At 31.5% G+C, this 27,395-nt stretch overlaps 1 protein-coding gene across 2 annotated transcripts in view; it reads left to right on the top strand.

Annotated features, from left to right (window-relative positions):
* The window catches only part of LRP1B (LDL receptor related protein 1B), a 2,473,587-nt gene that overhangs the window by 540,416 nt on the left and 1,905,776 nt on the right, over positions 1 to 27,395 (top strand). The window lies entirely within an intron of this gene.

The following is a 27,395-nucleotide window of genomic DNA, read 5'->3' as shown; positions in this document are numbered from 1 at the left end:
TTTGATAGTATGATTGATATAGCACTAAATAAATAGATTAGTTTTTGTCATCTTTATTATATTTGCTTATCCTATCCAGGAGCATTTAATATTTTTCTAATTGGTTAGATCTGACTTTATTTGTGTGGAAAGTGTTTTGTAGTTTTGCTCATATAGTTCTTTATTTTCCCTTGGCAGATATATTTCTAAATATTTTATACTATTCGTAGTTACTTTAAATGGAATTTCTCTTTGTAACTCTAAGTGTTGGATTTTGTTAGTGATATATAAGAATGCTGATGACTTATGTGGGTTTATTTTGTATTCTGCAACTTTACTAAAGGTGTGGATTATTTCTAATAGCTTTTTAGTAGAATCTCTGGGGTTCTCTAAGTATACCATTATATCATCAGCAAAGAGGGATAATTTGGTTTCCTTATTACCTACTCTAATTCCTTTAATCTCTTTCTCAACTCTTATTGCCAAAGCTAGCATTTCTAATACAATATTGAATAGTAATGATGATAGTGGGCAACCTTGTTTCACTCCTGACCTTACTGGGAAGGGTTCCAGTTTATCTCCATTACATATTATGCTTACTGACGGTCTTAAATATATGCTCCTGACTATTCTAAGGAATAGTCCATTTATTCCTATACTCTCAAGCGTTTTTAGTAGGAATGGATGTTGGATTTTATCAAATGCTTTTTCTGCATCTATTGAGATGATCTATGTTTTTTGTTAATTTGGTTATTAATATGGTCAATTATACTAATAGTTTTCCTAATATTGAACCAGCTCTGCATTCCTTGTATAAATTCTACTTGATCATGGTGTATTATCCTGGAAATGATCTTCTGTAGTCTTTTTACTAATATCTTATTTAAGATTTTAGCATCAATATTCATTAGAGAGATTGGTCTATAATTTTCTTTCTCAGTTTTCAACCTACCTGGTTTAGGTATCAGTACCATGTCTGTGTCATAAAAGGAATTTGGTAAGATTCCATTCCTTTTTTTTTTTTTTTCAAATAGTTTATGTAGCACTGGGGCTAATTGTTCTTTAAATGTTTGGTAGAATTCACATGCAAATCTATCTGGTGCTGGGGATTTTTTTTAGGGAATTGATTAATAGCTTGTTCTATTTCTTTTTCTGAAATAGGAATATTTAAGCAATTTATTTCCTCTTCTGTTAATCTGGGAAGCCTATATTTTTGGAGATAATTATCCATTTCACTTAGGTTATCAAATTTATTGGCATAAAGTTGGGCAAAGTAACCCCTCATTATTGCTCTAATTTCCTTTTCATTGGTGGAAAGTTCTCCCTTTTCATTTTTAAGATTAACAATTTGATTTTTCTCTTTCCTTTTTCTAATTAGATTTACCAAAAGTTTATCTATTTTATTGTTTTTTTCATAAAATCAACTCTTAGTTTTATTAATAATTCAATAGTTTGTTTTTTTTTTTACTTTCTATATAATTTTCTCCTTTTAATTTTAGAATTTCAGTTTAGTATTTGATTGAGGGTTTTCAATTTGATCTTTTTCTAGCTTTTTAAGTTGCAAGCCCAATTCATTGATCTTCTCTTTCTCTATTTTATTCAAGTAAGCCTCTAAAGATATAAAATTTCCCCATATTACCCCTTTGGCTGCATCCCACAAATTTTGGTATGATGTCTCATCATTGTCATTATCTTGAGTCTATAATTTGCTGTTTCACCCAATCATTCTTTAAAATGAGATTATTTAGTTTCCAATTACTTTTTGATCTATTTACCCCTAACATTTGTTGAATGTAGTTTTTATTGCATTATGATCTGAAAAGAAATCATTTACTATTTCTACCTTCCTGCATTTAATTTTGAGGTCTTTATGTCCTAATATATGGTCAATTTTTGTATAGGATTCATAAACTGCTGAGAAGAAAGTATACTCCTTTCTTTCACTATTCAGTTTTTTTTCCCCCCCAAAGGTCTATCATACCTAATTTTTCTAATATTCTATTTTCCTCCTTAATTTCTTTCTTATTTGTTTTGTGGTTTGATTTGTCTAATTCTGAGAGTGCAAGGTTGAGATTTCCCACTATTATAGTTTTGCTGTCTATTTCTCCTTGCAACTTTCTTAATAAAGTCCACATTTCTAATACAATGTTGAATAATAGTGGTGATAATGGGATCCTTGTTTCATCACTGATCTTGTTGGAAATTTCCAGCTTCTCTCCATTACAAATAATGTTTGCTGTAGGTTTTACATAGATACTTCTTACTATGATAAGGAAAGTTCCCTTTACCCCTATGTTTTCTAGTATTTTTAACTGCAATGTATGCTGTATTTTGTCAAAAGCTTTTCCTATATCTATTTAGGTTATCATATGATTTCTGTTGATTTTGTTAATGATATAGTTCAATTATGGTAACAGTTTTCCTGATATTGAACCAACTTTGCATTCCTAGTATAAATCCCCTTTGTCCTGCTAATAAGTTGATATAATCTTTGCTAATGTTTTACTTAAAATTTTTGCATCAATGTTCAGTAAAGAGATTGGTCTGTAATTTTCTTTCTGTTTTGACTCTTCCTAGTTTAGGTATCAGTGCCATATTTATGTCATAGAAGCAATTTAGGAGAATTTTTATTGTTCATTTTTCTTAAAATGTCTTCTTTAATTTCCCCAAATAGTTTACATAGTAATGGTATTAATTGTTGTTTAAATGCTGGTAGAATTTCCTTGTGAATCCATCTGGCCCTGATATTTTTTCCTTAGGGAATTCATTTGGCTTGTTCAATTTCTTTTTTTTAATCAGATTTATTTCATTTCCTCTTCTGTTAATCTGAGCAATTTAGATTTTTGTAAATATTCATCCATTTTGGTTAGATTATCTGACTTGCTGCCATAGAGTTTAACAAAATAACTTCCAATTATTGTTTTAATTTCTTTGTCATTGGTAGTAAATTCATGCCTTTCATTTTTGATTCTGGTGATTTCTTTTTTTTTCCTTTTTCTGATCAAATTAACCAAAGGCTTTTCTATTTTGTTTGTTGTTTTTTTCATAAAACCAACTCTTAGTTTTATTTATTACTTCAATAATTTTCTTAGTTTCTATATTACTAATTTCTCATTTGAGTTTCAAAGTTTCTAATTTGGTATTTATTTGGGTTTTCAATTTTTTTCTTTTTTCTTTTTTTATTTGCATGCCAAATTCTTTGATTTATGTTTTCTCTGTTTTATTCATGTAGTGTAATGTATGGGCTAGCTTTCTGGAAGACCTCAGGATCAGCCTTGATCTTAGTGCAGGAGAACAGGAGGCAGGACAGCCACCATGAAGCTGGTGAAAGATAGAATGTCCCTCTTCCAGTTCTTCTTAGCCCTTATATACCTTATTGTAATTACATCATTAGAGCATAATGAATATGTGTGAACTATAGAACCATTATTTCATCAATTCCACTGAGTTACCACCTTGTTTCAAGTACACTTCTCCAGAGTTCTGGCTCTCTACAATGTATTTATTTAGAGATATAAAATTTCCCCAAAGAAGTGCAGTAATTATGATCTTCTCACCAGCTTTCCCAATGTCTATTCAAATTGGACTGAAGATGCTTTTCACCCTAATGAAACTGGCCTTTCTTGAAGTTTTTACAGAATATAAAGTTGGAGAGTGATTGGTTTCATGTGATTTTCAAGGGAAACTGGGAGAGCTGGAAAAGTTTCCTGCCTTTACTCTGCCATCTTGGCTCAAATACCAGGACTCAACTGTTTTTCTTTCTCCAAAAAAGGGTACATAGACTCTGGTGCAAAAAAACATGACACATAGTCAAAGGGCATTTCCTTTTTTATTCCCCAACATCAGCTTCCCTCCCCAATCCATTGTCTATTTAACAGAGTAGGGTGTTGCCACTCAATTCAGTCCCTGTTCAGAGAAGTTTCCTTTTTAGAAGGGAAAATAACTGTGGAAAGCTAGGGGTAAGGAACAAAAGATTCTTTCCAAATCTCAGGCCAATAGCCTTTATTACAAAAGCTAGTCCCTGCCCTCAGGGAGCTTACATTAGGGTGATTATATTAAGTTTAAAAGTTTTTGTACAAACAAAATCAATGCAGATAACATTAAAAAAAAAAAAAAAGAAGCAACTGAGAAAAAAAATTGCATTCAAGCATTCTGATAAAGAACTAATTTCTAAAATATAAAGCGAATTGACTCAAATTTATAAGAATTCAAGCCACTCTCTAACTGATAAATGGTCAGACTATATTTCCCCACTTTTCAGTTAAAAAATTGAAATCATTTCTAGTTGTATGAAAAGGTGCTCTAAATCACTACTGATCAGAGAAATGCAAATTAAGACAACTCTGAGGTAACACTATACACCTCTTAGTTTGGCTAAGATGATGTTGAATGTTGGAGGGAATATGAAAAACTGGGACATACATTATTGATGATGTTGTGAATTGAAGAGCAAATGGCTATCAATCAGTGCATACTCTGGTTCTAGCAGTTTCTCCTGGGCTTGTATCCCAAACATATCATAAAGCAGGGCAAAGGACCCACCTGGCAAAAAATGTTTGTGTCCTTCCTTTTTGTAGTGGCAAGAAACTGGAAACTGAATGGATGCCCATCAGTTGGAGAATGGCTGAATATGTTATGGTTCGTGAATGTTGTGAGATATTATTGTTCTATAAGAAATGGTCAGCAGAATGATTTCAGAGAGGTCTGGAAAGAGTTACATAAACTGATTCTAAGTGAAGTAAGCAGAACTGGGAGATCATTGTACATAGCAACAGCAAGATTATATGATGATCAATCCTGATGGATGTGGCTCTTCTCAACAATGAGATGATTCAGATCAGGTCCAATGGTCTTGTGAAGAAGACAGCCATCTGCACCCAGAGAGAGGATTGTGAGATCTGAATGTGAATCACAACATAGCATTTTTACTCTTTCTTTTGTTGTTTTCTTGCATTTTATTTTCTTTCTCATTTTTTTCCCTTTTTGATCTGTTTTTTTCTTGTACAGTATGATAATTGTAGAAAAATATATAGAATTGAATGTATAACATATACAGGATTACTTGCTGTATGGGGGAGGGGTCAGGGAGAGGGAAGGAAAAATTTTTGAACACAAGATTTTTTGTTGAATTATCCATCCATAGGTTTTGAAAATAAATAGCTTTAATGAAAATAAGCAAACTAATTAATTAATTGACAAAGACGTAAATAATTAGATGAATATATAAATAAAGACAAATAAAATAAATGAATGAATAAACAAACAAATAAGTGACTGAGTGAATGAATAAATAAACAAATAAATGAGCAAATAATTAAATGAATGAATGAATAAATAAATAAATAAATAAATAGTCTTCTAGTTGGATGGAGTCAACACAAGATTAAAGAGCATGTATTAAGAGGATTTAGGAATCTCTTCTATCTGCAATATCTTCAGAGACTGACTAAATGACTTACCATGTTTGGCTGTTGAATAAGGAAACAGAAAGGAAATATTTCAATCCTAATTCAATGATTGGTTATTAAAATGATAGAAAATAATTTATCTCACATGTCTAATTTGATCCTCACAAGAAGCTGTGTTATGAGTGTTGTTGTTATCCCTATTTTTCAGATGAAGAAACTGAGTGTGAGAGAGTTTAAATGATTTGCCCAAGGTCACTCAACTATTAAATTTCTGAGATTAGATTCCAGTACTAGTTTTCCTGTCTCCAACCCATTTTACTACTGAGGTAGCACAGAGGTCCTCTGGTCCAACACCTATTACTAAAATAATCATTATAAGTTTACAACACTGAGGTGGAAAAGGCTCAAGCTTACCAATAAAAAAAAAAAAAAAAAAAAAAAAAAAACATTTATTATTTTAATGGTATGAAATGGGATAAATATTAAAGGTTTGAAAATGTTTTCTAAAGTGTTGATGCATTTTTGACTTAAGGAAGACTATTACATAATCCACTTGAAAGCATAATATTGTTTTAAAATTTTTATTTTGTTTTTTGTGATATAACATCCTACTATAACTTATGTAGTTTTTAAATGGCTTTATTTTAGTAATTTGTCACTTGACCAGAATAGCAAAAGGAATTCATTTTAATTAATAACTATGCACAAAAAGGATTTTTACATTAGAATGTCATTTTATTGAATTTTAACTAGTCTAGCATTAATAGTATATTATTTAGCAAATAAGTTAATATGTTATAATCTTGTCCACCTCCCACGAATTTAACACTATCACTTTTTTTTACCCTAGCTTTCAAAAGGATTTAAGAGAATGTTTATAGGGATGAAATAAAAGCCTATTTCACCTGTGGCTTTACCAATCAAATAGTAGCTTTGATTATAAAGTATTCCTGTATATACTTTCTATGTATATATTGATTAAAAATAGAGTCATAGATCTAATGATTTAAAATAGAAGAATACATTAAACAATAAAGTTTTTAATTAATATAATTGCCTTGTATCTCTTCCTTTTTATAGAATACATATTTTTCTATTAAATTATTGAGTTTAAGTTTCCCCTCCCTTACTTCTCATCTACTTCCTTAATTACCCTCCTTTCTTTTGTTTTCCTTTTTCTCCTCTTCCCCTTCCATTACTTCTAAATTAAAAAATAACAATAATTACACTCAAATAAATAGAAGTTTTTTTTTTACTTATCTTGGATGAGAAATGTACTATTTGTACATACATTGTGTGTGTGTGAGTGTGTGTGTGTGTGTGTGTGTGTGTGTGTGTGTGTGATGTTTCTCTTCTAGGAAATAATACAATACAGTGATTCTAACTACATATAAAAGTCACAATTTTGATATTTTACAGGAATCAAAACCATGCTTATAACCCATGCAAATCTACAATTTGCTAAATTTAACTTTCTCACTGTCTCATCTTTAAAAGAAGGAAAGTATGCTTGATCATCTACAATGTCTTTTCTGGCTCTATGTTTCTGATTTCATCTTAATTTATGGCTGGTCATTAGACAAATTGTGAAAGTCAAAAACTGTCTTTTATTCACCAGTTGTATTTTCTTTTCATCCCTACTACAATCCTGCCACTAGATCCTGTACCAACATTTTCCTCCTCCCATTAAAAATAAATTACCAAGACATTATCTAATAAACTCAGTTAGTTTAAGATATGTGATTAATAAAGCTAAATACCTCTCTGGGGTTTATACATTTTAACAGGGGACAAAGTTATAAGTCACAAGAATGAATTTGTAACTCTGGAATTATAAATATCTTCTATGAAGATGTGTGGTACAATAGAGACCACAAAAACAATCAGAGACACTCAGAGTAAGAAAAGGGGTTTATTATAACCTCCCTAGAAAGGGTGACTCCCATCTGACAAGGCATTTATCAATAAAGAAGTGCAAAGTACAAACTGCAAAGCACACGATTAAATATAATAGAAGCTCCCCCAACTATGAGCTTTTCTCCCATTATCTGAGGGAGTCCAGGCTTATATTCTAAATATGGAATCCCTTAATGATAAATAGAAGTTTCTTTTACTTATCTTGGATGAGAAATGTACTATTTGTACATACATTGTGTGTGTGTGTGTGTGTGTGTGTGTGTGTGTGTGTGTGATGTTTCTCTTCTAGGAAATAATACAACTACTTAGCCTACTAATAAAACCTATCTATTGGTGAAAGGAACCTAAGGCTCCTATTGCAATGTTAAATAGTAAATGTTGATATTTTTCTTCACTGATGCCAGCATTGAAGAGTTATTGCATATAATCTCAAATTTATAGTTCAGACTTTATGCTAGCACTAGAAGGGACATCTAAATTCAATGGATTCTACTTGAAGATGTATTATATTTGTTAATATAGCTGAAACTAGAGAATAAGCACCAAGAAATATAAGGATTTAGGGGAAAAAATGTTTTGATATCATCATCATCTTTACTAAAATGTCCTCTCTCCTTTTTTTTTTACTTTATGGTGTTTTCCTACTGGCAAACATAAGTTAATCATGTCAGGAAAAGTCTTTCTATGTTAGTACAAAGGTGGAGGATGGACATGATTTAAATGTTTCATTTTTAAAAACTATTTAGTAAACACAATTCAAGTTGTGAGTTAAATATATATATAACTCATGTATGAAGGAGAGACATACAGCAGAGCTTATTTACATTGACTATATGATTACTAGCTACCTATGGTTTCAAGGGAATCAAAAAAAGATTCCCCCATCTGCTCACTGATGCCTGAACTTATTTAAGTAGGAAATAAAGTATTTAATTCCATGATTGAAGAGTCTCACAGTCCCTTTTGCATTGTAGGTTTTTTATAGATTATCAATAGCAGAGCTGGAACTGGATTAAGATTAAATCCTCTGGTTTAATAAATGTTGGATCATTTGTTAGTATTGAATTAAAATTCAAATGACTCAGAGAGAGAATTTAAATGCACAGTAAGGGGCAACTTTGACTGAAGGTGATTGAACATATGACAGTAATTATGCCAGGAGAGAAAATTGGGGGGCAAGAGTGCAAGGATAAGTATAGACAGAAAAGGTTCTGATTAGCAACACAGTTATATCCATGACCAACTTTGGATACAGATGAGGCTAGATATGACATAAGACATGTTGAGCAATAACCAAAATGATGGTCAAATATAAACTTCCAGGAGTTAAGGTATTATATCCAAAATGTCAGGATATTAATGTAACTAGTTAAAATTTTAAGCTCATTAACTAGTAGAATGTTAAAGCTGAATATGACTTCAGAGATCATCTAATTCTACCCCCTTATTTTCCAGAAGAGGTAACCAAGACCCAGAGAGACTAAGTCCCAGATCTATGTACTGGAAATAGCATTAAAACTCAGAGCCCTAGACCAATTAATCTGTTAGATCTTTCTTTGTCAATATGCATTATTTAGTACATATTCATTTTTTCTGAATGGTTACCCAGCCCAAGAACTGTTCCTTGTGAATTATTTCTATTTCTCTCATCACTAATTTTTCATATCAGCTATTTTTTGGTTGCTTAACTACATTTTGGAAAATATGCTGAAAATAGGAAGAGGAAATAAAAGTCAATTCTTCAAATTGTTCTATTTATTGAAAATTTGTGAAGGCTTAGGTGGCAGAAGACATTGGTGTGATTGTAGAAATGGGGATTGAGGATTACCAGTAGTATTTAAAATACCTTTTATATGGATCATTGAAAGTTTGATGATGCTTAAAAGTATGAAAATACATGAAAAATGGATTTACATTTAGAATTAAGGATAGGCTGAATGAATTAAAAGATAATTTAAACTAATTCTGTTTATGTGGTAAATGAGCATATTTGTATAATATATGAATATGTGTATATACACATACAGGTATGTGGATACATGTATATTTAGTACATACATTTAGGAATGATTAACCTATCATTTCATTATTATCATAAAGTATTCTCTGTTAAAGAAATAACTATTACCAATACAAGACACCTCTTCAATTAATATTCTTGTAAAATTAGAGGATTGAGAAATTAAGTAACTTATTTAGGGACACATAGCCAGTATGAGTCAGCAAGTTGTTTATAGGTTCAGTTACAGGTTTCTATCTGCTATGCTTTTCTGCCTCTTTCTGCATATATATAAATTTAAGTAAATCCTTCTACTGTCTGCGTGTATGTATGTGTATATGTGTATGTTTATTGATGACTAACATAGGAAATTACCCGATATGCATTTCTACACATTTTATTTTAAGAGATTTAACGATAACATGTTATAAGAAGCTAAAGCACAAAGAAATTTGTTTGACATTGAAACTAAGTAATGAACTTAGCTACTATAAGACCTGAGTTCAAATCCCAGGTTTGCCATTTTCTACCTATGTGACTAGGAAAGCTGGGTGGTATGGTGGATAGAGAGCCAGGGCTGAAGTCAGGAAAGCCTGACTTTTAATCTAGCCTAAAGCATTTACTAGTTATATGATCCTGGGCAAATCATTAATTCAGTTTGCTCATCTTTAAAATAAGCTAGAGAAGGAAATGGCAAACCATTTCAATATCTTTGTCAAGAAAATTCTAAAAAGAGTCATGAATACCTGACTCAAATGACTGAACAGCAACAAATATCTTCTGGATAAAATAACGGCCTCAATTTCCGTATAAATAAAAGGAATAGCTTTGGACAAGTACTCTTACAGTTCTAGTTATATTATCCTATTACTTGATTATAAATCTATCATTAATAATCAGACTTCCATTAGGTATAAGAAGTTGGGCATTTTACAACTTTACTAGATGCAAGTTTCCTCAACTATCAGATTATCCAATTGAACTGATAATAATTATGACGCTTTAAAAAAATCATATTTCTTTGCCATATTTTAAGAAGAAAACTTAAAATAATCTATATTCCATTTATATTTTCTTAGGGGTTGAGAGTATTTTTTGTGGAAAAGTATTTGAAACTGTCAAAAATATATTGAGTAATTTCTTATCGAAATGGTGCAATGTGTAAAATGTAAGGCCTGGAGTAAGAAAGTCTCAACCTGTTGAGTTCAAATGTCTACTAAGACATTTACTAACTGTCTGACCCTGGGCAAGTCCCTTAATCACTTGACCCCTTTGGCTCAGTTTTCTCATCTGTGAAATGAACTGGAGAAGAAAATGGCAGACATCCCTATTATCTCTGCAAAGAAAACCTAAATGGGACAAGGAAGAGTTAGACACAACTGCTCAACTGCTGTGTGTGTGTGTGTGTGTGTGTGTGTGTGTGTGTGTGTGTGTGTGTGTGTGTAATATCCTCATTTTCAAGGAATTCAAAAATCAATCAGCATCTATTAACTATCACCTATGGTCAAGGAATTATGCTCTGAGTACACAAGGACAAAAAGCAAAAATAAATACACAATGACCTCAAGGGGATTATTTTCTAAAAAGTAGCTTCTGTTTTTGTATTGATCCTGAGAATCTGTAATAAAATTATAGGTAAAATATTTTATTGGGATCACTGAGGATCTGGGAAATGCAGGAAAATCAGTATAATGTTGAAGAGAAAAATATTTAAAGAAAAAAAAATGAGAGTGGGTAACTTCAAACAAACCTTGTAATGAGAGATTTTTGTTAGCAAACATTTAAACTACAAAGCAGTGAGGATATTGAATTATTATATGAAACAGAAACAGCCTACTCATTTACAAATCAGCATGGAAAGTAAGGACAACTTAACATTCTTCCTCTTCACCTCAGTTTCTGCCCTGTATATCTTCTCTAATATCATGATGGGAGAATGTTAAACTCAGGCTGTCTGATTAGGATAGAAATGGCTCCAGTTGATTGTGATGATTATAGTCTTTATTTCCCAAAAGTTCAATACATAGCCCTATGTATGGGAGTTGAATGAAAGTACTTCAAAATTAAAAATAAAATCCCTGTATAACTCCTGGAGTAAGCCAGCAGTCAAAAGTGCCTTGGCAGGCTTCCATAATGGTTTTTTCCCTTTGTATTGGGATAAATGCAAATCATCTTTGGGCTTTAATATGTTCTTGTGAAAGCTTTTAATTTTATAAAAAGAGAATTACCTATAGTTATTGTATTATCAATACTTAAAACAGACTAATATAGGCCATATATTTAATATTCTTTTTAAATTTAGTAATAGAAATGGAACAGCAAGGTAATCAGGCTTTATCACAGAAAAAGCAAAAACAGATTTATTTCCAGCAGATTATCTTTTTTTAACAGCATGAAGAATTTGAAAATTGGTCTATTTCTCTTTTATAGCACTTAGGTTATACAATATTATACTATATCATACGTTGTTTGAAGGAATTGCTTCCTCTTCATTCTTTTCTAATTTTACACACACACACACACACACACACACACACACACACACACACACACACACACACATGCTACAAGGGAAAGTTTAAAAAAAGTTTATAAGATTATAAATAATCCATGATTTCCTCAATTCATTGAGATAGCTAAATACATATAAAGAGCTAAACAAAGCATTCACTGAAACTGTTTGAACTGATCTCTTGAATATAATAAAATTAATGCTTATGCTTACTATTATATTGCCATCTTTGTATTAACCTTCTATTATCATCAAAATTGAAAAGACAAATATATATTACAATTGTAATATGTATATTACTATATATTTTTTAAAAGATGGTGTACCATACTTACTTTTCTCTGAATGTGGCATAAATCAAGCTGTAGATTTTTATTTCCAATTTTGTTATTTCTTTTTTAATTAAAGATTAAACCTTGACTCACATCAAAGAGTTATAAAACTGAAAAGGTCATTTCATAAAACAATACATGTATCAAAATAACAAATCAAGAATTATGGTTAGGGGTTGCATATATTTAAATATATCATTGGGACTCAATAGATAGTCTTATTGAATCAAGAAAAACTTTTTCTTTGTCCCTATATGTTCATATTTCAGAGTGTAACATTTATCTCATTTTAAATAAATCATATGGGAATCAGACATGGTATATCACATAGTCTTTTCTAATCTAGTCTGTAATATTCTAAATGTGAATAAAAGTTTGATGACAAAGACCATCTCATTTTTGTACTTATAAATAGTTATTTATTGATAGGTCGTCATCAGCCTAATTGCCCTCAATACACTGATGATTCTGAAAATGTTTTTTTTTTTTTTTACCCTTCCTTTTTAAAATATCTATTTGCTTGTTTATTTATTTATTTATTTGTTTTTAACACAAATTGCTTTATGAATCATGTTGGGAGAGAAAAATCACGCAAAAGGAAAAAACATCGCAGAAATAAAAATAACAGAAAAAAGGATATGAATATAGCATGTGTTTATTCACACTCAATGTCCTTAGTTTTTTGTTTTGTTTTGTTTTGTTTTTTGGGGGGGTTGTTTTTGTTTTTGTTTTTGTTTTTTTCTGGATGCAGATGACATTTTCTCTCCAAAGTCTATTGGGACTGCTTTGGATCACTGAACCATTTAGAAGAATCAAATCTTTCATAGTTGATCATCAGACATTCTTACTGTTATTGTGTACAATGTATTCCTGGTTCTGCTGGTTTCACTCAGCATCAGTTCATGTACATCTTTCCAATCCTTGTTATAATCAGCTTGTTCATTTTTTATGGAACAATAATATTCCATTAACTTCATGTACCACAGCTTGTACATCCATTCCTTTTCCAATTCTTTGATACCACAAATTGCTACTACAAACATTTTTGCACATGTGTCCTTTTTCCACCTTTATGATATCTCTGGAATACAGAACCTATAATGGCACTCCTAGGTAAAAAGGTATACACAGTTTTATAGTCCTTTGGGCATAGTTTCAGATTGCTCTCCAAAATGGTTGGATCATTTCACAACTTCACAAACAATTCATTAGTGCCCCTGTTTTCCCCACACCCCCTCCAACAATTACTGTTGACATTATTTTTCCCTGCCATCTGAAAGGTACAAGGTGGTATCCCAAAGTTGTTTTAATTTGTATTTATCTAATCAATAATGATTTAGAAGAATTTTTCAAAAAACTAAAGATGGCTTTAATTTTATTGTCTGAAAATTGTTCATATCCTTTGATCATTTATCAATCGGGGAGTGATTTATATTCTTATAAATTTGACAAAATTCTTTATATATTTTAGAAATAAAACCTTTATCAGAAATATTGGCTGTAAAAAAATTTTGTCAGCTTTGTACTTCCCTTTTAATTTTGTTTCTATTGGTTTTGTTTGTACAAAAGCTTTTTAATTTGATATACTCAAAGTTGTCCATTTTTCTTTTCATAATATTCTCTACTTCTCTATTCTTTGGTCATAATTCTTCCCTTCTCCAAAGATCTCATCAGTACATTATCCCTTGTTCTCCTAATATTTTAATGATATCCTTAATGTTCAAATCATGTATCCATTCTGACCTTATTTCAATATGGGGTGTATGAAGTAAGTGTATGCCAAGTTACTGACATATTATTTTTCAGTTTTCCTGGCAATTTTTGCCATATACTGAGTTCTTATCCAGAATCTGAAGTTTGGGAATTCATCAAATGCTAGATTGCTATAAACCTTGATTATTGTGTTGTCTGTATCTAATCCATTCCACTGATCCACCATTCTATTACTTAAATGGTTTTAATGACTGCTGCTTTATAATATAGTTTTAGGTTTGATACTGCTAAGCCACCATCCTTTGGATTTTTTTTTCATAAATTCCCTTGATATTCTCAACTTTGTGTTCTTCCAGATGAATTTTGTTATTTTTTTCTTGTTTTATAAATTTTTTTTGGCAATTTGATTGCTATAGTATTGAACAAGAAAACCAATTTAGGCAGAATTCTCATTTTTATTTTATTAGCTTGATCCAGCCATGAATAATTAATATTTTTACAGTTGTTTAGAACTGACTACATTTGTATGAGAAATATTTTTAATTGTTTTCATATGGTTCTTGGGCTTGTCTTGGTAGATATACCCCCAAGAATCTTATTTTGTCTTGAGTAATTTTAAATGGAATTTCTCTTGTTATCTCTTGCTGATTGCCTGTCAGTAATAAATAGAAATGCTGATGATTTGAGTGGGTTTATTTTATATTCTGCAAGTTTGCTCAAACTGTGAATTGTTTCCAATAGGTTTTTGGATGATTTTTATCATATTAGCTGCAAAAAGTGATAGTTTTATTTCCTCATTGCCTATTCTAATTCCTTTAGATTCTTTTTCTTTTCTTATTGCTAAAGCCAACATTTCTAATACAATGTTGAATAATAGCGGTGATAATGGACATCTTTGTTTCACCCTGATCTTATTGGGAATGCCCAGCTTCTCTCCATTACTAATAATGTTTGCTGTAAATTTTAGATAGATATTGCTTATTATTTTAAGGAAAGTTCCCTTTATCCCTATGTCCTCTGGTGTTTTTAATATGAATATGTGTTTTAATTTGCTGTTATGCTAGTTTTTTTTAGTTGCATACCTAATTCATTGATCTCCTCTTTCTCGGTTTTATTCATGTAGTTATTTAGCTATATAAAATTTCCCCTTAGAACTGCTTTGGCTGCATCCCATACATTGTCATTCTTTCACATGAAAATATAGATTATTTTTGTGATTTGTTGTCTGACCCACTCATTTTTTAGAATGAGATGATTGAATTTCTAGTTGATTTTTAATCTATCTTTCCCTGGCCCATTATTGAATATGTTTTATGGCATTATGGTCTGAAAAAAAGGTATATACCTTTCTGTCTTTATTCAATTTTCTCCAGAGGTCTATCCTATCTAAGTTTTCTAACATCCTATTAACCTCCCCAATTTCTTTCTTGTTTCTTTTGTGGTTAGATTTGTCTGATTCTAAGAGGTGAAGGTTGATATTCCTCACTTAAATAGTTTTGCTGTCTATTTCTTCCAGTTACTGCTTTAAAATCTTCTTTAGAAATTTGCCTGCTCTACCTCTTGATGCATTTAGTATCATTATTACTTCATTATTGATCCTTTAGCAAGATGTACTTCCCTTCCTTATTTCTTTTAATAATATCTATTTTAACTTTTGCTTTATCTGAGATCAAAACTGCTACCCCTGCTTTTTTTCTTTTGTACTTCAGCTGAATCATAATAAATTTTGTTTCAGTCTTTTACTCTTACTCTGAATATGCCTTTCTTTGTCAAATGTGTTTCTTAAAAACAACATATTGTAGGATTCTGTTTTTTTTTTTTAATCCATTCTGCTATTTGCTTCTATTTTATGAGAGAGTTCATCCCATTCACATTCACAGTTATGATTACTAGCTCTGTACTTCCCCTCCAGTCTTTTTTTCTCCTCTGTATATACTTTTTTTCTCTTTTTTCACCCTATCCTTAGTAGTATTTTCTTTTTTTTTGACCCACTACCTTATCTCCTATCACACCTCTCCACTTCTCTTGGTAGTTTTTTTTTTTTTTTTTTTTTTTTTTTTTTTTTTTTTTTTATCCCACTCCACCCACTACCTTTTTTTTAATCAACCCTTTCCCACTTCTCTTACCTTTTCCCCTAGTATTTCTGCTCTCCATTTTTATCCTACCCCTCTCTTTTTGTTTTTTTCTCTTTCTCTTCCTACTTCTTAATAGGGTTAGATAAATTTCTATATCCTACTGAATGATTAAATTATTTCTTCTTAGAGCCAAAACTGATGTGATCAAATTTCAGACAATGTTTATCTTCCTCCCTTCTTTCCCTCAATTGTAATATTTCTTTTGCACCACTTCATGTGAACTAATTTTTCCATTGTACTTCCCCTTTCCTCTTTCTCCAGTACAGACCTTTTTTTCATCCCTTAATGTCTTTTTCTTTTCTTCTCTGATGTTAGTACATCAGAGATCATTCACTGCCACATTCTCAGTCCATGTGATGTCCGGCTCTGTTGTGCCACAGTTCCCTTTTATTTTCCTAACTCAGTTTCCCTAAATTGTCTTGACTCAGTTTCTCTGAATTGTTTTGTCTCTGTTCCTAATTGTTCTGTTCAATCCTACAACACCACCCTTCTCTCTTAATCATCAGAACATTTGATAGGATAAAGATCTTATATCTTAGAATATCAGGTATCTCCCTCCATCCCAATTAATTGGAATATCAGGTGCCTCTCCTTATTATGTCATTGTTCTTGTTACCCTATAAAAGAATCTTTGTATCTCATATTCATGGCTGGATGCTTGGATATGATAGTCTCATTCAGCCCTGGGATCAAACCATGGATCCATTTAGTCCCAGTAAATATCCGCCTTTCAAATAAAATATTAAAAAAAACTCTCTAATTTCTATCTTGTCTCATTTTTTCCAGCATTACACTGTCTGCCCCAGTGACAGACACAATTCTCAAGAATTACAGATATCATTTTCCCATCTGTGGATATATTTGATAAACTGGGGCTACTGGGGTTGGGGTCAGGACTGTGCTAGTGTAGTCTGTACTGGGACTACATATTAAACTCCCTCCACATTGTTACAGATCCCCTCAGCTGATCTTCTGAGTCTTCCCTAGTGTCCCACAGTGAGAGGTCCAGAAGCCTCCAGCACTGCTGCTGATTCAGAAGTACTACCTTGCTGATACTGAGGTCCAGATGGGGCTGGGTTGGGGCTGGAGTTGGAGCTGGGGGTGTGCTGGCATGTCCTGTGCTGGGAGCTGGGCTCCTACTCCGGTTCCACAGACCTTTCTGCTTGCCTTCTAACTGCTCTTTGGTGTGTATGGGCTTCTAGTACTATCACTAATTCAAAGTTTGGGCTGGGGCCAGGGCTTGGACTAAGATTGCTCTGGCTTGGACTGCACTGGGACTGTACCTTGGATTCACCTAGTGTCACAAGACTTTCTTTGCTGAGGTTCTAAATTGACTTTGGCTGGAAAATCTTCTATTCCAAATTTTGGGTATTCTGATGCTCTAATATTTGAGTCATTATTTTAAAGAACTTGAGGCAGTTTGGGGGAGAGATTGGGGGAGTTCCTGCCTTTATTCTGCCATCTTGACTCTGTCTTTTGATTTCCCAATTTTAAAGGAATTATTTTCTTCAGTTAGCTTTTGTACCTCCTTTTCCATTTTACTAATTCTTTTTTTAAGTATGTGTTTCCATCAGAGGATTTTGTTTTCTTTTGAATTTGGATAATTATATTTTTCCCCTGAGGTAACTGGGGTTAAGTGACTTGCCCAAGGTCACACAGTTAGGAAGTGCTAAGTGTCTGAGACCAGATTTGAACTCAAGTCCCCCTGACTTCAGGGCTGGTGCTCTATCCACTGGACTACCTAGCTGCCCTGACAATTGTATTTTTTAAGCAAATGTGTTCTTTAGTCAAGTTTTCTGCTTCCTCTTCAAAGCTTTTGATATTGTTTTGTATACCACTAATTTCTTTCTCCAATTTTTCTTCTCTTATTTAATTTTTAAAATCCTTTTTTGAGCTCTTCCAAGGATTTTTGACTTTGAAACCAATTCATATTTCCCTTTGAGGTTTCATGTGTAATTATTATTACCTCTTCTGAGTTTTTATTTGGATTTTCCCCATTGACAGAGTAGTTTTCTATGTTAGGGCTTTTTTCTGTTTACTTATTTATCTTTTTGCTCATTTTTAAAAGTTGTTCATTTTTTTTAAAATGTTCATTCAAAAAGTAGGGAACTATATGTACTGTCCTAAATTTCTTGTATTGGAGGGGCCTGGATCCTAGTCACTGACTTTCTTTTCCAGGACTTGAGGTATTGGTGGTTTATCCCCTGCTCTTTGGTGACCGGAGTAGACCAGACTATTGAGCCTTTGATTTCGTAGCTGACAATTTGCCTTCTATTTAAGGACTGAAGGCCTTACACTTGGCCTGTGATTCAAATGGTCTGCTGAACTGTTATTGAGGGGCCTCCCCTGCAGATCTGTGCTATGGTGGAGACTCTCCTACTACCTTGCCCTAACAACACCCATCCTGATCTTGACTCTAGTTTTGCCCAATTGAGATAGATCTTTTCTGAAGTCCTTCTGAGATCACTTGAACTAGAAAGTTGTTTAATTTTGTTTTTCCATGGCTTCTGTAATTCTGTAATTTTTAAAGAAGATTGATAAAGTCATTTCCCAGGGAAACTGAGGAGAGCTCAGGCAACTTCCTATTTGCTGTCTACTATCTTGACTTTGTCCCTACCTACATTTCAAGTTTATTATGAGAATTAAATGAGAAAATTGTGGAAAATGTTTTGCAGACATTAAAGTGGTATATAAATATTAATAACTATTATTATTCCTTTTTCTTAGAATGTATGCTTAATAATGTAGTGTATTATCATTTAAAGAAATTTCTCCTTTTGTACTAACTATATATTTCCCTTCTATACTCTTCTCCATTTCTCTGCCCATAGTGTCTGAACCATTGTCTTAAAGTGGTAAATACAAATTTTTAGATGACAGAAGCAGTATCTCAGCTACATTCTAGAATTTCATAAAACACACAGTGTTGTGAAGGTAATAAATATTCATAAAATATTTGATAATAACAATGAACTTATATGGTCCTATGAATGACTCCATTATCACCCCTTAGCATGCCTCCCCATTGCTCAGTCTATAGTCTTTGAATTATTATTTAGTAGAGAAAAATGTCACAATTGTCCATGGAATGTCTATTTTTATTATAATTAGTAATCATTTCTATTTATGCATAAACTTTCATTTTTTTATTTTCTTCCTTTTTTCTTGACATTTTTCAGTGCAGCCTGATGATTTCATATGACTTAAGTAAGCTTTAGAAGAAACCAAAACCACAGGCAACATCAAACATTATTTAGACAATTTGGAAATATATATGAGACTGCATGATTCTTTTTTTCTATTATCTTCCAATTACTCTTACTCAATTATCTTTATTGTTATATTTAACTCTTTTAAATATTCAGTTACTTCTTTCAGGATCTTCAACATTTTCTTAGGTTTTCTTAGGTTAAAATTTCAACATTTCAAGGCATTATGTATACTCTGAAATTGCAAATCGTTAATAAAGGGATTAAGAAAATAAAACTTGAGTACAGGCCATATATCTGTCAGCTAGAAAACTGTATTTGTTGTTAACTAGTTATCTATCTAATGTACCTGGTTATTTTCTACTTTAAGATGTGTTATTAAGTGTCAAATATTTATTCTTATGGGTACACTCAGAACTAAGGTTTGATTGGATTAATGAACCCAATTATTCAGAACCCAAAAACTAAAGAGACCTTCTGAGGGCTGCCAGACAGTTAAGGTAGAGCTCAGTATCCAGAAACATTAGCAGGGCTCTAATCTAATAGATAAAGATGACATTGTTAGTTCTGGCACCAGACAATTGAAAGAAGTTTGGAAAGAAATGTAGTCAGCCTCAAATAAGTTTGAAACAATATTTTACAATCCAGATTTGGAGACTGAGGTCTGGGATCAGGATTTCAGATATTTCAGATGTTCAGATTACCAGAGGTGGCAAATTAGCACTGAATCTTAGAGGAACTAGAGTTGTAGGCACTGAAGTAATTCAGTGATTCAGGCTCCATGATAGACTAAAAAGAATGTCAGACTAAGAATTGGAAGTATTGATTCTAATAATAATAATTATTAGTAGTAGTATGTTATATTAAATTTACATGGAACTTGAGAGTCTGCAAAAATGACTCCTCATGTTAAAATGTGAGACACTGTAAGTATCATTGTACCCAATTTTACAAGAAAGAAAATGTAAAACTCAGAAAGATTAATTAATTTTCCATTGTTATGTAATTTGTAAACTTCAGAGCTGGAAATTGAACTCAGGACTTCTAATGCTATGTCCAGTTTTGTTTCTACTATATCAGGTTGGTATTCTTTCCAAATTTGTCACTTAGTAGTATTTTAATAATCATTTCTCTAGACCTGTTTCCTTATCTATCAACTGAGATTACTGAATTAAGATCCATTTTCTAAGATCCTGTCACTTCTAATATGCTTTGATCTTGTGAATAAACTAAAACAACAACAACAACAACAAAAATACCATAGTATAAACACTATTTAAGATCAAAACATAGTGAATGTAAAGGCTGACTTGAGAGTAAGCTACTTGCAGTAAAGACACAGAGATCCTTATATTTTCTGTCACATTCATTCCAGAGTTGTTGTGCTCTCCAAATAATGGTGCAAATAAATAAGATAGTGAATACTACCTATCTCTCATTTACATATTTAAAAAATATACAATGTAAGATTTTTAAAATATTACAATGTAATATTTTAAAAATATTACTCTTCAAAGGATTTTAAGAAAGATTTAATTTAAATTCAGAAATTTGAAAGTTTCAAATGAATGAAATAAGTATAAGGATAGCATTGAAGAAATAACACGGAAAGATAAGTCATTTGTCATGTATAAAAATACCATTTCTTTTTTACTGACCTGTGACCTTGATGAGGTCATTAAACTTTTATATATGATAGGATTATAAATATAAAGATAAATGTGACTTCAAATGCCATTCTTATAGAATTTCCTGATGAAGAAATTTTGAGCCTCCAAACAGACTAAAATCTTATGTAAGTTTATACTGTCAAATCAGAGTTAGGATTTGAACCCTGTCTCAAAGTCAAAGTGCTCTGCATGTTCTCTTTTTCAGCTTCCAATATTTCACATGAAAAGTTAGATTAATGGGATATTTGAACATAACGTTTTTATTTTTTATTTATAATGATAGTCCATTTCTATAATGATTATTCTTTGTTTTTTTTTCTTATTCTCTAAAAAAGAAGCAAAGCAACATACATATACAACAACAATTGATTTTTTAAATTAAAGATGATAAAATAAAGTATGAATCCTTGAAATATAGTCCAGGATTTTTTTATTATCATTTTGTAATCATCTTAGATGCAGTTCTTCCTCTGAATTCTGAAAAATATTTCTCAATCATAATCATTTAAATAAACACATTTTTTTCTGAATATTTCTTGTTACTTCTACTGATTTCAGCCTACGAAGTAAACAATTTTCCCCTCTCAAAATATTATACATTGGATATATTTCAACAGCTATCATTTTTTTTCTTTCTTTGTTAATTGACACTTAACCAAGTTTACAAATTTAGCTTCTTCATCTGCCCTCTTAATTGAATCCCTTTAGTCCCTTAATCATTGTAGTTGGCCCTCTTTGAATTTCTTCTAATTTGTCTGTTGAATAGAGAGAGGAAATTGATGTATTATATCTTAATTTTCCTTATTCTTTTAACTACAAAATAAAATGATGAAAAGGAAAATGAAATGAAGCTATTCATGAAAATGGAAGTTATCTTGGTAAAGCTTTGGCAGTCTGCAAGTATTTTGATTTTTTCGTTAAATTTACTATTAATATTTTTAATCCATCACATTGATAGCATGGAAGTAAAAAATCTTTAAAAACAACACAAATATAAATTTAAGGAATGGGTAAAATATGTTTTGCATGTAAAAGTGCATAAGTAGTATTTGATTTTGCACATTATGAAATGTGTCTAATTCAATTTTAGGTTAATTCTGTTAGTATTTGATTATGATATTTCATTATTTAGTATGATTTCTTTGTTGACTTTTAAGCTTTGTGTTTTGAATATAAAAAGGGGAATTCATATCTTTAAAAATGTGATTGTTGGGACAGGTAGATATATGCCAATAATGCTAACACAAAATATAGCATTGAAGAACAATGAAAATGATACAATCCATTATAGTAATTCAGTGAATGAAGAGACCCTTTTTATCTATAGGGATTAAGGATGGTTTATTAAAATGTATTTTAACTTGACCTTAAGGGAGGAGAGGAAATTGGTAACTACATAAAAGGGGAAAAAGGGATGGATATTCACATTCTTATAAGAAACTGGATAAACAAAGATAGGAAGTGGAAAAACACAAAGAATATTCAGAAAATAAGTAGTGTAGTTCATTGGAAATTTAGGATATATAAAGAGGGAGAGTGGGCAGCAAAGGAAAAAAAAAACAACAACATTATATTGAGACTCAATATAGAATCCCAAGTATGTTTGGCAAAATTGTAAAGAATATACAGAGATTAGAGGTCTATTCAAATTTTGAGCAAAGGAATTGAGAAGCAAAACTATTAAAGACTAAACTGTCTGCAATATGTGGCATAGATTGAGAGAAGAAAAGACCATAGGCAGAGAGAGAAAGTATAGTCTATTATAAAAATTTCATGAGAAATAATAAAGCATAAACTACTTTGGTGGCACTAGAAATGGGGGGAAGACAGAAAACTAATTGTCACTAATTGTGAAGATTAGTTTCTGATTATATGTGACACATGACAAAGTGATTGATGACTGTGGGGTTGGAGCTTAAGAGGATAAGTATTTCTATTTCTTCAAATAGCAAAGTAAATTGAAAAGATATATTGGGGAATAAAATGAGTTGATTTTTAATGTATTTGTCTTGAGTTGTAAGTGGACATCCAAATTAAAATAGTCGGAAGTCTAATGGAAAGGCAGTCCTAAAGATGGATTTAAAGGGGGAGGCTACAGATAAAGATCTGAGAATCCTCTGAGTTGGGGTGAAAGTTGGATCTATATGAGTATATGATATCACTGCATAAGAGTGTTCTGAAAGAAAATAAAATAGCACCTGAAGCACAACTGTGTAGAGTACCTATATCAGGGAAACAGAAGCAAGTAAAAGATCTGGGGAACAAAAGCAATTGGATTGGTATGAGATGAATTGTAAGAATATATCCTTCAAGAGGAGATAATTTTAAGAAGTAGATAGTTAAATTCATCCAATGCAGTAGATGTTTTAAAAAAGAAAGAATGTGATAAATAGTTTTGGGATTTGATATTTAGGTATTTTTGTCAACCTATGGGATAAAGTTCTATTAAAGTGTAAATATATATAAGCCAAGCTATAAGTAGTTGAAGAGTAAATGGATTGTATTGCTGCTTAAGACAAATGAATGGATTGGAAATTGAACCCAGGTCTATTCTTGTTTAGTGAAAAATCTGCCACTACTTGGAATTATAATTATAAGCTATGTCTCCTTTTCTTTATTCTTCCTTCTGCTTTGGTATTGATTTTGATCTTTGCTCTCAAAGGTCAAGTCGATGGCCTGATTGCATGTAACTGGGAATGACTCTCTTCATTAACACATCATTTTATGTTAACATATAATCAATTTATTTTCTTTTATGATAATTTGATGTTTTCTTTGTTCATTCTGGCCCTTTTTTGAAGAAAGTATTGATGATATGCAGGTTCTAACACTCAAAGTTCTGGATATCTTTCATTCTTATTCCTGAATTTTAAACTGCATACAAATTGAATTAGCAAGATTTAATGGTACATGCACATAGTCCATGCTACTGGGAAAGTTGAACATGTTAAATTATTTGATCTTGGGTTTTTTGAGCAGGAAAAAAGGCTCCAGATTGTATATAAAGATGTCCAAATTGGTTTAGATTAAGAACAGCATGCTAATTAGCAGTTACATGTGGCTTATAATTAAGTGGTTCTTGTATGTTTTGTTTGAAAAAGATCAGACGACACATTCTCAAAATAATAATAATAATAATAATAATAATAATAATAATAATAACAATAATAATAATAATAAATGTTAACATTTTTAAAAGGTGAATAGATTGGGGAAAATAGAGACAAAAAGTATAAATACCAGCTAGATTTACTATAAACCTAATCAGAGATAGGTTCAGAATTGACATTTCTAATTTGAGAAGTGAGGTATATTCTTCTATGGTGGAATATGGGTTATATGTCATGTTGCTACAAAAGCATATAATACCATGGAAAAGGAATAAATAGAGAATGCCAGAAGAGACACTTTTTAGCATATTCTTTCCCATTATGAACTTGGAAGTGGATGAACAGAGTGAATTGAAAGAATATTTCAGTCTCAGAAAATGAGTAGAGAGGCATGAAAGATAAATATAGATTTAATATTTTAGGATTATCCAACTTTGAGGAAGAAAAGAAAGATGGAAATTGAATAAAGGTCAGCCTTGATAGACTGTGTCACTTAGTAGTCAGTGTTGGACTCAATCCTCATACTATCTGTGTGACTATAGATAAATCACTTCATTTCTCATAGCCCCATGTCAATATCTAAACAATAAAATTCTTTAATCAGCCTTAAAATTCAATTTTTTGAGTTGATTTAATAAAGTAGGCTGTTCTAGTTATACTAATACAAAGATTTTAGATTGGACAATGACATGTGTTGACTACTTAAATCATACTAGATGGCTTTTCATGTGCATAATAAGTGAATTATTGATGACTATCTTCAATTAGAGAGTCAAAAAATGAAGAATAAAACTTCCTGGTAAATCCAAAATTTTGATGACATTTTAAATGAGATAGACCAATTTATTGCAAATAATTTATTATCCTTTTTCAATTCGTCATAATGTTGAATTTACTCTAAAAAGAGTAGGAGGGGAGTCTTTCCAATCCAAATACTTCAGTTTACTCTTTTACCTCTTCAATTTTCTTCCATTAAGCTCTATACTATCTTTATATCTTGATTCCACACATTGCTTACTATATTGATGTAATACCCGGCAAAACTTAACCTTGGATCACTCCCACAGTTAGTTAATTTTGCTCCTGATAGTACAGTGAGGAAAATCACACACCATATTATGACTGGATCTATTACAATTGTGTTAATATTACCTCAATTAGGAGGCCCTCATTGTTGCTAAATAGTCCTATTATAACTTCGTCATCAAGTCACTGTAGCACTTTCTCCAGTAGCTCTTTCCAACATTTTCATCTCTCCTCAAATTATCTTTGACTCCACCTTTCCACATTCACCAAGCTAAAAATTTTGTCTCATATTTTATAGAAAAAGAAATCAAGCCATTCTCTATCTTCCTTTTTTCTCATCTCAGATGCGTTCTGCTACTCACTGTTCCTTCATTCCATCTCACATTATGCATTCTCTATTTATTCAAGTAATTTTATTCCATCCTATCATCTCCAACAGTTTGATACTTCTTTTTCACACTTTTCCATTTATTTTTACCATCTCTGCATATATTAGTTAATGTTCCACTGCCTACAAACTGGCCATGTCATTCTCATGCTGAAAAAACAACAATAAAAGAAAAAATAAAACAAAACAAAATCTCACTTGATCTTTCTATCCCTACCTTTTTTTTTTTTTTATTTTTTTATTTTATCCTATATCTTTTCTGTCTTTTGTATTTATACTTCTTAGAAAAGCCATCTGGAATGTAGACCTCCACTTTCTCTCTTCCCACTCTCCTTTTAACTTCTTATGATTCATCTACCAATATTATCAATTCCATCCAAAATTAAATCTTTTGATCTTTTAATTGCCAAATCTAATGTCCTTTTTCTGAACTCATTTTCCTTGACTACTTACAGCTTCTGACACTGTTGATCATTCTCTCCTCATTGATGCTCTTTTCTCTAGATGTTTTTAAGATACTACCTTCTGCTGGCTCTAATCTTATCCATCTGATTATTCCTCTTGTCTCCTTTGCTAGGTCCTCCTCTAGATCATGCTCTCTTACCATAGATACTAAAAGTTCTGCTCTGATACATCTTCTTTTCCCTTTATGCTACTTCATTTGATAATTTCAGGATCTCCCAAAGAATTATCTTTCTTGATGATTCTCAAATCTACTTATCCTGCCAAAATTCTCCTTGTCAGTTCTCCAATTGCCTTTCAAATATCTCAAATTGAATGTCCAGTAGACATTTCAAACTCAATGTGTGCAAAACTAAACTCAATTATCTTCCCCCCCTAAATTTTCTCCTTTTAACTTTACTTCATTTTACTGTAGAGGACAACAAAATCCTTCTAGTTTTTCATTGTTCCAATCTTGAAGTCACTTCCAGTATTAATTTTCTCTACCTCAAGAACTGACCTCCCTAACTTCCATTAAGTCCGCCTAAAAATCCCAACTTCTAAAAAAAGCCTTCCCATTTCCTCTTAATCTAGTGCTTTATTTCAATTAATTATGTCCTGTTCATCTTGCTTTGAGATTGATTTGCATATGTTTGTATGTTGTTTCCTCCAATAGATTATAAACTTCTTCAAGGCAAGGATTGCCTTCTGGGTTGTTTTACATCCCCAATGCTAATCCTACAGACTGAAAAACAGTAGACACTTAATAAATGTTTAATGATTGATTAATAAGGTAAAAGTCCTTTAGTAATTGTTCCTAATTTCTTCAATCATGTTTTTCACTAATACCCAGCTTTTATAGGGATTCTGATTGCTTATTAAAATAAAACAAGTCAAATCGGCAAGCATTTACTAAGTGCATAATATGAGACAGGCATTGTGATAAGCACTGGGGATACTAATATCCCCTGACCTCAAAGAGCTCACAATTCAATCTGGGGAGACAACATACAAACAAGGTATGTGCAGAATAAACCAAAAGTATATCACAGGATCTCAGAGTTATGTTGAAAAAAGTTATTAGACTGATCATGTCACTCGATCCCCAATCTTGCTCTTATGCAACTATACCCAAAGAGTTTAAATGAAGAAAGCTCATATTACACCAAAATATCTACAATGCCACTTTAGCTTAGGATCTTATTGATTGAGGAAATGTCAAAACAAAATTCAGTAGATGGCTCAAATGATAAGGGTGAGGAATTCATTAAAAAAAAAAAAAATTCAAAGAGTTATATGAACCAAGGAAAAGTATATTTAAAAACCCAGAGAAGAGTATATATAACAACAATAATATAAACCAATCAGCACTAAATGGAAGCTGAACTTTGATTAATTGTAATGATTCATTGTAATGATCAATGTTAGATCCAGAGAAAAGAGGATAAAGTAAACCTCACTTCTTTAGTGAGTAGGCAGATTAGATATATAGAATACTGCATATCCTGCCAGTTTCATTCCCTGTGTTAATTTGTTTTGCTTAAGCATTGTATTAC

Source organism: Sminthopsis crassicaudata, chromosome 3, assembly GCF_048593235.1.
Source record: "Sminthopsis crassicaudata isolate SCR6 chromosome 3, ASM4859323v1, whole genome shotgun sequence".
NCBI lineage: Eukaryota > Metazoa > Chordata > Mammalia > Dasyuromorphia > Dasyuridae > Sminthopsis > Sminthopsis crassicaudata.
This window is presented reverse-complemented; position numbering and strand designations above follow the sequence as displayed.